Source organism: Protopterus annectens, chromosome 10.part0 (genome assembly GCF_019279795.1).
Source record: "Protopterus annectens isolate FY-2018-M chromosome 10.part0, PAN1.0, whole genome shotgun sequence".
In the NCBI taxonomy this organism is placed as follows: Eukaryota; Metazoa; Chordata; order Ceratodontiformes; family Protopteridae; genus Protopterus; species Protopterus annectens.
In genome coordinates, this window is record NC_056744.1 from 1,168,649,463 (window position 1) to 1,168,662,085 (window position 12,623).

The following is a 12,623-nucleotide window of genomic DNA, read 5'->3' on the forward strand; positions in this document are numbered from 1 at the left end:
AGAATGCCCAAAAATATATTGTCAGGTTGAAGGAATGGGCTGAAAATTTAAAATAGTGATTCTCTGGTTTAAACCAGAGAATCTTCCTATGAGGACAGAGCACAGTAATATGCCAGTAAGGAATATTTTAGGTCTATCACTGCTAACCATAACCCATGAAAAAGAAAAAGGGTGGTCAGAATATTTGCAATTCTGAATATTCTGACCTTGAGTTGTTCATTGAGGTTAAACAAGTTCAGAACAGATATCCAGAAATCCTCCTCCTCCTTCATGGGTGTTAGGAAGAACCTTTATTAGAACCCTTCATTTTGTAAGGAGAAGGAACCCTGTCTATGATATTCTTCCTTAATACTTTACAGATAATAGGAATCACCATGTAGTCTAGAAATGTGGATACCTTTGAAAAGTTTTTCCAAAGAGACATCAGCATAAATTCTGCCCTGTATTTTTAACTTTAGAATCAGTTGTGATGCCTTTCCAAACAAGTTGTAATCCTGTCCTCCCTGAAAAGTTTTTTTTTTTTGAATGAAGAAAAAAATGGAGTCCAGAGAAAGGTTTGAAGATTCTGTGTCTCCTGTTTGACGTATTACAGGGAACTGCCACATGCAGTTAGAATAGTCTTTGTCTTTGGGCTGAAATGGCTTTTGCTGCCTAGCCACTCCTTTTCCAGAGAAACTTCTGTTTCTCAAATGAAGTCTAGCCATGGAAGACTGACTCCTCTGGTATGAATAATATTACCAATCCACTTATTAATCCCAAGCCTTTTACCAGTAGGAGAGAAATTTACTATCTCTCCTTGTAGATGGTAAGGAAGTGTACTCAGAAAAAATATGGGAAGATGAAAGGGCAGATCTTCTTAATCCTCTTTGTTATCCAGTATCTGAATCAAGGATGTTGTTTTGAAATCATGAAAAGTACTAAATAAAATAGGAAAAGTCCTAATCTAAAAGAAAACATCCTCTGTCTAAAGCAGTCATTTTCACCATGCTTACATTCTAAAGTTTACAAACAAGACAGTAGATTTAACAAAAAATAAGCAAAATTGAGTTACATGCATATGCGTATGCTGTGACAATCTAAAAGCAGAACAGACATCAACCAGACCCTTTAGCATTTTATTTTCAGCTTCATTGACACCAAAATACTGCAATGTTGTTGTCTTTTGGCTTTTCCCGGTTAGGGGTCGCTACAGCGGATCTCCGGTCCACTAATGATTGGCAGTAGATTTTGATGAACGCTGAGGTACCAGCTCGATGTTCAACCTTCAACGAAGGCACGCCTATTTACGCATGTCTTTTGAATGCCTACCCAACTGCGGGGAGGACATGCAGACTCCACACAGAAGGCACTCCCCACACTCCAGCCAAAATCGAACCAGCCATATGCCAATGATTAAATAAGTTATTTATTGCAGTATTTTTTGACACCAAAATACTGCAATAAATAACTTAATTATTGGCATATGGCTGGTTGCTAAGCATAAAATAATAAGAGCTAACAGCCTTAATAGTTGTAGTATCCTAGCAATACTGTCATACAGTTTAACATTCTTATCAATAGGAACAGATATGTGATTTGATAATTTGCCACTTTTTTCAACCATTGTAAAATTTATCAGCTCAACATCATGAAACAAATTAAACTAATTTTCAGACACTTTACTAATATTATAATAACTTTCAAAAATCATTACAACCTTATGAAACAATACCAAGATTTACAAACATGATTTCCATCAAAAGATTCAGATTTTCAAGTAAAGGGAACTGCACATAGACAAAAGCAGTCTTTTTGAACAGTCTTAACCACTTACAGTATCAGCCTCTTTTGTACAATATAAATCTGTGACTGCTTGAAGTCCTAGTTACTCTCAATAAAATTAATTATTACATTACAGCAATTATTGATCCCTATCTAACACCACTTCAGGGCATGTGCAATACTTTAACCACTTGGAAAAGTTAACAGTCAAACCAAATACTTTTACTATGGGTACTTCAGCTATCTCCATATAAACTGGCAAATGTATAGTATTAATAGTAAATATGCCCAGAGATTTATAGACTTTGTAAATGCCAATGCATCTAACCAAGTTGTCCTCCCACCAAACAGAGGTGTTAATCTTCTTGAGCTGGTTCTCACAAACATTTCTCCTAATTGCAAAACCCCACTTATTATACTCTCCCTAGTTGAATCTGACCATCGTGCTGTGATTTTCTTAATGAAAATATCTCCTTTTTTGGCCCTTAATAATTACTTTACTCTACAATCTCGGAATACTCCAAAACCAATTGTTTACTATTTATGGATCTTATTTATAATTAAAAATTCTATAGCTCCCAGCATAACTTGTGACTGATACTACTGCCAACTCCTCTCACTTTTACTCCATGTTAAATTAATACATTGAGGCAATAAAAATAAACAAAAAACTCCTGCCCATTACTAAAAGATGTCTACTTCATTCTTATAAAAGGGATTTAAAATGGGAAATAAGCTTTTCAAACTTACTAATATGAAATGTAAGGCTAACTATGAATTTAAGATTGCTACTAATTCAATGATAATCATAAGGCCTCTGTCAACTACATTAAGAAATTTAGAAGTAACCAACAATTCTGCACTGAACTTATTGACAATGATGCCCCATTTTCTGAGAAGCAAATCAGGAAGAAGGATAAGATGTTCAGAATGTTGAATTCTGGCCACAGCTAACTTAGCAAAAATAAATAAAGTCCTCTTTCCAGAGGGAGGAAAAGCAGTCCCATTAAGGGTTTGAGCAGATCCTTATTCAATGATGAATGAGTTTTCTCTCAATTCTGAGTCCTAAAGGCATTGCTAATATTCTTGCAGACAAATTCATTTCCAGTCTCACTACACCCCCCCTCTCTTCCTTCTCCATTCCACATCACACACATCCTCTTGAGATCATCTAAGGTATTCTTCAGCTACTTTAAGTAGCTCAGAAGTCACCAATAATTCTGCACTTAACTCCTTGCCAATGGTGCCTCCTTTTCTGAGTCCCAGATTAGGAATAAAGATAGCTGTTCAGAATATCAGCTCCTGGATACAGCCAGCTCTACAAACACAAAATTAATCCATGCAGAGGTTGCTGGATAAGTAATTAACTGTCTGACAGAACCAGTACTGTTAAAGTCAAGGGTAATTGCTCTAGACCAAAAAAAATTTCACCCATGGTGTCTCTCAGGGCTCGTTCCTGGACCCCCTTCTCTTTGATATATATTACTCTAACAAAAAAGCTGATATCAAGGGGTTATGCTGAATCATGTTTGCTAATGACTTTGAAATGGAGGCAGTTATCAAATCTAATTTTAATATTCAAAGTCTTCACCAAAGACTGGCCGAGACAAATACTTGGTATATTTATCACTGGCTTACCCTCAACAGCAAGAACAGAAAGAACAGCATGAAATATCTATGAAGATCCTGTGGAAAATAACAAAGATGCTAAACGGATAGAAGTAAAAGAAAGAATAAGAAGTTTAAAGGTACAGGATATGAAATGGGATGAAATGACAGCCAAAGAGATTGAAACAAAGTTGAGAAAAGCTTCTAATTGGAAAACCCCAGGCCCAGATGTAGTACCTAACTTTTGGCTTAAAGTATTAACTTCTTTACATGAGGATCTAGCCATAAGTAAGAACTATTTATATGCACATCCTGAACAGACACCGCACTGGTTAACAACTGCAAAAACAATGCTCTTACTTAAGAGTGAACCTGCAAGCAACCCTAAAAATTATAGACCAGTGACTTGTCTTCTGTCAACGTATAAACTATACAAGGGGATTGACGCCAACAGAGTTTATAGTCATTTAGAAGAAAACTCAATTATGACAGTAGAACAAAAGGGAAATAAAATAAAGTCATATGGAACAAAGGATCATTTGTTGTTAAATAAAGTTATAGTGGAGAACTGTAAGAAAGGGAAGAATTTAAGTATATCATGGATTGACTATAAAAAAGCATCTGATAGTATCCCATGGATAAAAGAGTGCTTAAAAATGTATTACAGTAACCATGAAACAGTGGCAGACGACTTTGCAATTAAGCCATGATAAAGGACAGATTATTATCCCAGGGATAAATATCCAAAGGGGGATATTCCAGGGTGACTCCCTGTCACTGTTGCTATTTTGCCTTGCCATTAATCCATTAAGCTGTGTACTTAACAGCTTAGGTCATGGCAATAATTTGGCTTCTAGAAAACAACAAAGTATAACGACTTCTCATCTTCTCTTTGTCGATGATTTAAAATTGTATAGCTCATCAGATGAGGAATTGAAAGCACAGCTACAGGTTGTCAAAACTTTTTCAGATGATATTGAAATGTCATTTGGTCTTGACAAATGTGCAAAAGCAACCTTTAAAAAGGAAATTTGCAGCACCAGGAAAACATCAGTTTGGGGCAATAATGTGATATAAAAGAACTTGAGCAAGAGGCAGTGTATAAATACTTGAGAATTGATGAAGGATCAGCAATAAACATGAACAAATGCGAATAAAACTTAGTAAGGAGTACTTTAGAAGACTTAAATTAATCCTGAAAGCAGAATTGACACCTAGGAACAAGATCCAAGCTATAAATCAATTTGCTCTTCCTGTCCTAACTTATAGTTTTGGAGTGATTGACTGGCCCCAAGAAAGTGTTGGATAGATTGGATATTAAAACAAGAAGGATGCTTCATGCTCACCACATGATTTATAAAAATCAGTGTATACCAAGATTATATATTCCCCATTCTGAAGGAGGGATGGGACTCCTTGAAATTGATTACATATATAGATCTGCAATCGTGGGACTCTACACATATCTACTAACCTCACAAGATCCAAATGTGGTGAAATTTTTGAAGCATGAGGAGAATAAATCTAAGATGACATCTCTGCTTAGTTTAGCAGAAGCATATTGACATTAAGCAGGAATGGAAATCAAACCAGAAGTGGATAAAAATCAGGCAGCAACTGAATGTGCTAAAAAACAAAAGAAAGAATATAAGGTGAAGGATCAGATGAGAAGGCAAGAAATGTGGAAAAAACATAAATATAGTTGCAAGTATAGAAAACTTCTGGAAGAGCCTCATGTTGATCAAGAATGAATGCAGGAATGGTTAAGGAGAGGTGAATTTACATCAAGAAATGAAAGATTAATATTGACAGCCCAGGATAGTGGGCTACGTACAAGTTGGTTTACTAAGTCTATTGAACATGTGGAAGAAACAGACATATGTAGGTTTTGTGGAACCGAATTGGAAACAGTCACACACCTTATTGCTGGTTGCGACTCTCTTATGGCAGAGGGACTGTATACTGAAAGGCATAATAATGTAGCGAGATTGTTACACTGGAGATTGTGCACACATTATGGTATTGAAGTGGCTGAAAAGCACTGGAAACATGAGCCACAGAGAATCCAAGAAAATGATAAAGTTTACATCACATGCGATCACCCAATACCAACAGTCCAAAAGATAGATTCTAGAAAACCAGACATAGTGGCCCAAGAAAATAAGACAAAAGTAGCATTGATCATTGAAATCACCACACCTAGTGACTACAGTGTCTTGCATACAGAGAGACACAAAGTCATAAAATACCTAGATCAGCAGGCAGAAACGAGAGCCATGTGGAAGAAAGATACCCAGACAGTTCCAATAGTAATAGGAACAACTGGTCTTATAAAAAAGAATTTACAATCGTATTTAGATATGCTACCAATTCAAGTACCACCATACAAATTGCAGGAGTCATTACTGGGCACATTGCAGGTGCTGCGAAGAGCACTTTTGGCTAACATCAAAGAGTGAAACAATACTAATTTCATGAACTTTAATCTTACTTTGACTTAGGAATGGGGTCCATTCCCGTCATGGTATTAGAAACCCAAAAGACTTGGAGAAATTAATACTCAAGAATACAGGATAGTTTCCTTTTGTAACTCTAGCATCATTACAGCTTACCATATAAATAACATTCCCCTAAAATATGACAAATTAATCAGGATTTTGGGTATATATCTTGATAACAGATTCCCCTTTGACCACCACATCTTTGTGGTGATTAGAAAATCCTTCTGCCTTGCACAACATATCCTTCATGGTATCTCCTCAAGGTCCAAAGAAATTACAATCACACTTTATTCATCCCTTATTACGTCCATCATCACATATCATATTTGAATATAATGCATCCCTCAGTATGTACCTTACTAAGTACCTAAACCAGTTTGAGGGACCTCAATGTTTTCTCCCCAAAAAGATCACAGGTGTTAGTACCCTCACCTAGTCTGGTAGACTCCAAACCTATACCTGGACTTAAAGTCAGACTCCTGGAGGACAGTCTTTGTTTAACCTTCCATGCTATCAGCAACCCAGCACAATTCAAACTCCTTTACTTAAGCAGAACCAGTTGTAAAGCAAGCACCCACTCTAGTGATCTAAACCTGTACTACCACATCCACAAAACCAGATGATGACAGATACCCAAGCCAATGTATCCATTGTTTTTATAATAAGTTCCCCCTCCCTATCATGCAAACTATTTCCATAGCAAACAATAAAACTATTCTGGATGATTGGATGGATGGATGATCATAAATGTGTACCAGGGTTATGTGGAGAAAGTCTTTTTAATGGGGCATTGGCAGTCTTCCACTCAGAGGCAACTCCATATTCCTTTTTTAGCTGAAGCTCAATATGAGCACTATATATAGCTGGTGGACCACATGGAACAGGTGAAAAAATAAATAAAACAGCAAAACGTGATATTAGTGGAGTATGGGGTATATCATATAGGCAAACAACTCATCAATAATGTACTGTTAATAATGAAAGACCATTTCTGAGCAAAAAAACAATGAATGCCAAAATCTTACAAATCCCGGCAATGTTCATAACACAAAAAAACACCAATTTGTCATGCCCAAGGATTATGGTTTGGATGTTGTGTTGGTGTGCTACAGTATAACAAGTCAGGGGTATAACTACCAATACAACAGAGGTGGGATGTTGTCATTCATAAAGACATTTATGCCTCAGTAGAAAGAGAAAAAATATCATTATCCCAGATTCAAGAACAGAATACCAGACTTATTTTGTTCTGTTTGGCATTGTAAGGAAAAATACATTTAAACAAATGCAGCACATTTTGCCAACATTCAAGATATAAAACACAAATCTTTCTACTGTAGACAGAGATGAATAGCAAAAGTTGTTTAAATGCCTATTAAAAATTCTTTGAAACAGAAGCAGGAGTGCTCAGTGAGATTACAATAAAAGTGTTGACACCTGGGGAATAATGTGGAAGAGGATTTGTCAAAAGTTGACTAAAAAATTGGAAGCCTTAAAAGCAAGCAGTTTGGGCAGTTTATGTTGTTGAACATTTACAACTACTGTTAAGAGCCCCCATGAAAATACAAAACAGAGTAATTTACACAAAAAAGTAATAATGAAAATAGGTTCCAGAAGCTGTGCAAGATACCTGGGACTAACACTACTGCCATACTATTTACCAGGAAGTTAAAAATTATTTCCATATGTCCAGCATGACACATACAATGGGGGCTTGAAATGGATTTTAGGAAAAAAAAAAAACTGAGATCACTTTACTGCATCACGTCCACTGAAATAGAATAGTCACATAATTCTGATGCATTAAAATATTCAGGGTACCAAGATATAATGAAATAACTGAGATACAGTGGCAAACAACCACATTGGGCCAGATTCCATAACACTTGCAGAATCCAGCACATTACAGCGGTATCAGAGGGAAACTTGCTGTTCTGTCGTATTTCTGGCTGATCTGGATAAAGTATCAGTCAGATAAAGCAATTTGCCTTTCATGTAGACTATTTTGAAATTCTACTTTTGCAATCTGAGCATCATTCTTTGTAATCTAGCTGGAGCAGAATGCATAGGCTTCTTTAGAATAGTAACTAGAGGTTGGTGGTCAGTTTCAGTCTGAATAGCCTGACCATAAATATAATCATGAATCTTAGAACATGCAAATACTATTGCCAAAAGCTCCTTCTCAATTTGAGCATACTGCATTTCATTTTGGGTTAGTGCTCTAGGTGCATAGGCTACTAGTCTGCCCTCTTGAAGTATAACTGCACCAAGACGAAATTTTTAAGCATCACAGGAAAGAGTAACTGGTTTGTTCACATCATAGTATCGTAAGGTAGGTGGGGTGGCAATTTTCTGCTTAAGGTCTTCAAATGCCTTCTGGTGCTGTTCCAACCATGACCATGCAACATTTCTGCTCATTAGCTCTCTTAAAGGTGCTGTCAACTCACTAAGGTCTGGTATAAACTTACCTAAATAGTTGACCATGCCTAGAAAACATTGTAGAGCTTGTACATTATCTGGTGCTGACATCTCAAGAATAGCTGCTTGCTTGGTTGGGTCTGGTCTCAAGACTGCACTCGTGAACAAAGGACCTATGTATGCAAATTCTGGAAGACTGAATTTGCACTTCAGAGGCTTGATCTTCAAGTTTACTTCACGTGCCCTGTCTAGAACTTTCTTGAGATTTCTGTTATGCTCTGCTTCACCATTGCCTTCAACCAATAAATCATCTACTAATATGGCACAAGGGTAACCCAAAGAAATTTGCCCCATTGCATGCTGAAAGACTTCACTTTCAGAATTAATTCCAAATGGCATCCTTAGGAATCTATTATCTGCCAAATGGAGTACTAAATGTAGTGGGAAATGAAGATTTGCGATCAAGCATCACTTGCCAAAATAAACTCTTTTCATCCAAGACAGAGAACACAGTGGTATTTGGTATTAAGGTTGCAACCTCTTTGACTGTGTGTATTGGATGAAATGGTCTCTTTAATGCTTTGTTCAGATCTCTTGGGTCAATACATATTCTGATTTCATCAGAGCCTTTTTTTATGAGTTGCTACCATGGAAGACATCTATTCAGTTGGTTCTGTGACTGGACAAATCACACCTTGCTGTACCATTTTATCCATCTGAGTCTTAACTTTATCCTGCATAGCAATCGGAACTCTTCTTGCTGGTCTGACTACTGAAGTGACCTCGAGGTCTAACTTCATGGAATACACAACTAGAAGTTTGTCTAACCTGTCATCGAAAACATCAGCATACTCTGAGAAAATGGCTTCAGAAAAATTAGAAGTCGGAAATGCATTTACATGATGAGCTTCTTTAACAAAAGAAAGCAGATTCATTCTTAAACTATCTTTGAGACCCATTAAAGATTGCAGTGGTCTTTGGACTACATAGAATAATAAGTTGCAACAGTTCTTGGCCAAATAACATGAAAGCATCACTGAACCTTAGGTCTCAATTTCTTCACCTCCATAAGCAATAAGTCTCTCACTACTGGTTACATTGAGTTGTTTGTTAGTTCTCACTTTAGCAAATGTGTCTGCTGATATAACATTAGACTTTGCTCCAGTGTCTAAGCTCTGTGGATTTTCCATTAATCTGGATAGTACAAACACTTCACTTCTTGTTAATAAATTCACTTTCATCAAGCACTGATACACCATCTACATAGAAAACTGTCTGCTTCGGCTCTACTTGATCAACTTGTTTCTTTGTGTGACCTTTCTTTTCAGCTGTGTGAGGCTTGCTTGATTTACAAAACTTTTGGAAGTGGTTCCATTTTTTATGCATGTAGCATTGCTGATCAAATGCTAATCACTTTTTTCTTTTAGACTCAGGATTTGCATCACAATTGCGACAGTTAATAAAGTTAGATTTGAGTTTTGCTGCTAAAATGCTTGTAATGTACTAAGCTGGAGTATGTGCCTTTCTTAGAACTTACTGGAAAGTTATGTGACTTCCCTAGTGAACCAGCAGGGGCTGTGGCTGCCATGTGCTTAGGCCTACTTTTGTCTGCCATGTGTTGCATACGATCTGCATTTGCTCTGGAGCCAACTGAAACCATGCTGTTGTCATTCGCAAGCATACTTGTCTGTTTTTCTGTCACCTCATGGATTTGACAAATCCCTATGGCTTTGCTCAATGTTGAATCATTGTCACAAAGTAAAATCTTTCTCACTGCAGCACTGTTAATACCACACACCAGTCTGTCCTTTATCAGCTCATCCTTTAAGTCACCAAACCGACAAGTTTTAGCTTTGTTTCTCAGATCAGTTATATAAGATGCAAATGTTTCCCCTGGTTTCTGATCTCTCGTGTAAATCAAATGCCTCTCTAATGTAATATTTGTCAGGGGTTTCACATTTCTCTTAACTTGCACTTCAAACACTCTGGGTCTTCTCTTGATTCAGCCTGTACAACAATATGATGGTTTTCACTTTCTCCTTCACATACTGCAGATGCATACACAAATGAACACTCTCTTTCTATGGCCCCTGACCCAGCTAGGTTTAACAAAATGAATGCCCTGGTGTGTGCATCTCTAGCTGCATAAGCTGCTTATATAAAAATATCATACTCTCGCTCAAATATTCTCCAATTCTCTGCAATATTCTGATCAAATGTAAGTGGTAGGGGCTTTTGAAATCTATCCACCATATTAACACATACCAGTGAAGGGTTTTGCAAATAAGCACAAACATACACTCATGGACATATGTCAGAAACGTATACTAATATTTGAAACTTTGGCCAATGCCTTTGTTTTTCTGAATTTATACCTTTTGGGCTTTTTGAAATAATGGTAATGAACAAACTTGTAGTACCTTTGAATAATTGGAATTTGTGAAATAAACTTCTCGGGCACTTTAGTACTCTTGTAAAGTGCTAAAGCCATTTATCAACATTTTGCTAAAGTCGTTTATCATTTTAAGAAGCATCTCAAACAACTTTACAATGCAAGTGAAATAAACTCTCTGGCACTGTAATACTCTTGTAATATCGGTTTGCAATAAATCACCTCTTATCAGTGTAAGAAACATATCAAGTAATTGCACAATGTTTTGGACTTTTGCTCAAAACTCAATAACATGTAGAAGTAGTTGCACTTTGTGAATAACTGCATACAGCACACTGAAATGTCCCCAAAATGGTGGTATACCTCTCAACCTCTTAGAGCAAGAAATCTGGACAAATCCATAAATAAAAGTGGGACAAAGATCCAAAAATAGGGACTTTTTTAAAATATTGCTCTTACAAACTTAGAAAGTTGATAGAATAACAGGTTTTGCATAAGCATGAATTTTCTGAAAGGTATGAAGTCTGAAACTTAAATGTCTGTCATTTTCTAACTTTAATCTTTAAATGATCATTAATTTGCCAGAAAACCACAATTTTATCAAAAACAGACCAAAAATATGAGTCACAAATCTGGACATTCTGCAAATATCTGTACAGTTGAGAGGTATGAATGGTGGTACCTTGTAGGCAACTCTTTACAGTGCAAAAAACACCCTGTAATTACAGTACTTTGTGAATAGACACACCCAGCACAAGAAACTTTTCGAAATGGCTATACTTTGACTGTATTTCACAAAATAGTTGCACTTCACACACAATAAACTCTTTAAATACATGCACAGTAATAAGCACACACTGTAGCACTTTTACACACTTCGAGATGCTTTGAATAACTTCAGTTATGCCCTGGTACAATGCAAAGTCATAATTATGACAAAACATAGCACTTTGCCAAAACACATGCAGTTGCCTTGCTTTATTTTTGCTTAATGAGCCCTTTTCCTCTTACTATATTCATTTTGCTCGTTTAAGCCCTTTTCATGCCCAATGTACTTTTGCTCTGCTCGTTTTACTGTAAACATGCCCAGTTTTGCTTTATACTCACTCGTTTTGCTTTAAACATGCTTGTTTTATCTTTAAACTCACTCATTTTACTTTAAACATGCTTGTTTTGCTTTACTGTTAATCATTTCATGAGATACCTTTATTTTAAACATTTATTTTAGCCAACAAACTTTTTATGCCTTCCTCTTGCTCAGTAATGCAGTTTGTGTCCTTCTAATGCCCCGTTTTGTCTCTTCTGTCAAACAAATTGTGCTACTTCTCATTCCCTTTGATTCTTTTCTGGCTCTGTTTAGGCACGTTTCTCTTAGTTTTACCTTCACTGTCATCTCTGCATCTCATGGCTCTGAATCTTGTTCTCATCAATCCCGGTTCTGACACCATGTCACTCTCTTACTTTGGACACAGCAGAAGAGTCTTCATGGGTTCTTTTCAAGTAGCTTTATTGTATACAAACACATCACTATAGATGTTTACTGACTTTAACTTAAGTAACTTATATACAAAGTAACAACTGTGATCATGCATACTCTCAGTCTGGCTGCTCTGACAAAATGGCCCTAGGAAGTGCAAGTGTCTAGAATTTATACATGCACGTACAGCCTTGACATGCTTCTTAAAGATATAGCACACTTCACTTGCATTCTGATCTACAATTGTTAGATATGTTAGGGCACAATGACAAGCTTAGAATACTTCAGTGCATAATGAAGTATCACAGTTAAAAGAACACACTATAGAAACATGCAAGTAATCCATCAAGTAGTGAGAAATGGTTGTGTAATCACATTGTACAGTACCAAAGTTAAGGAAAGATGAACTCAATTCAAGAATCCTGATAGCTGAATAAAAATATAAGAAAATCTGTACAATAAGGTA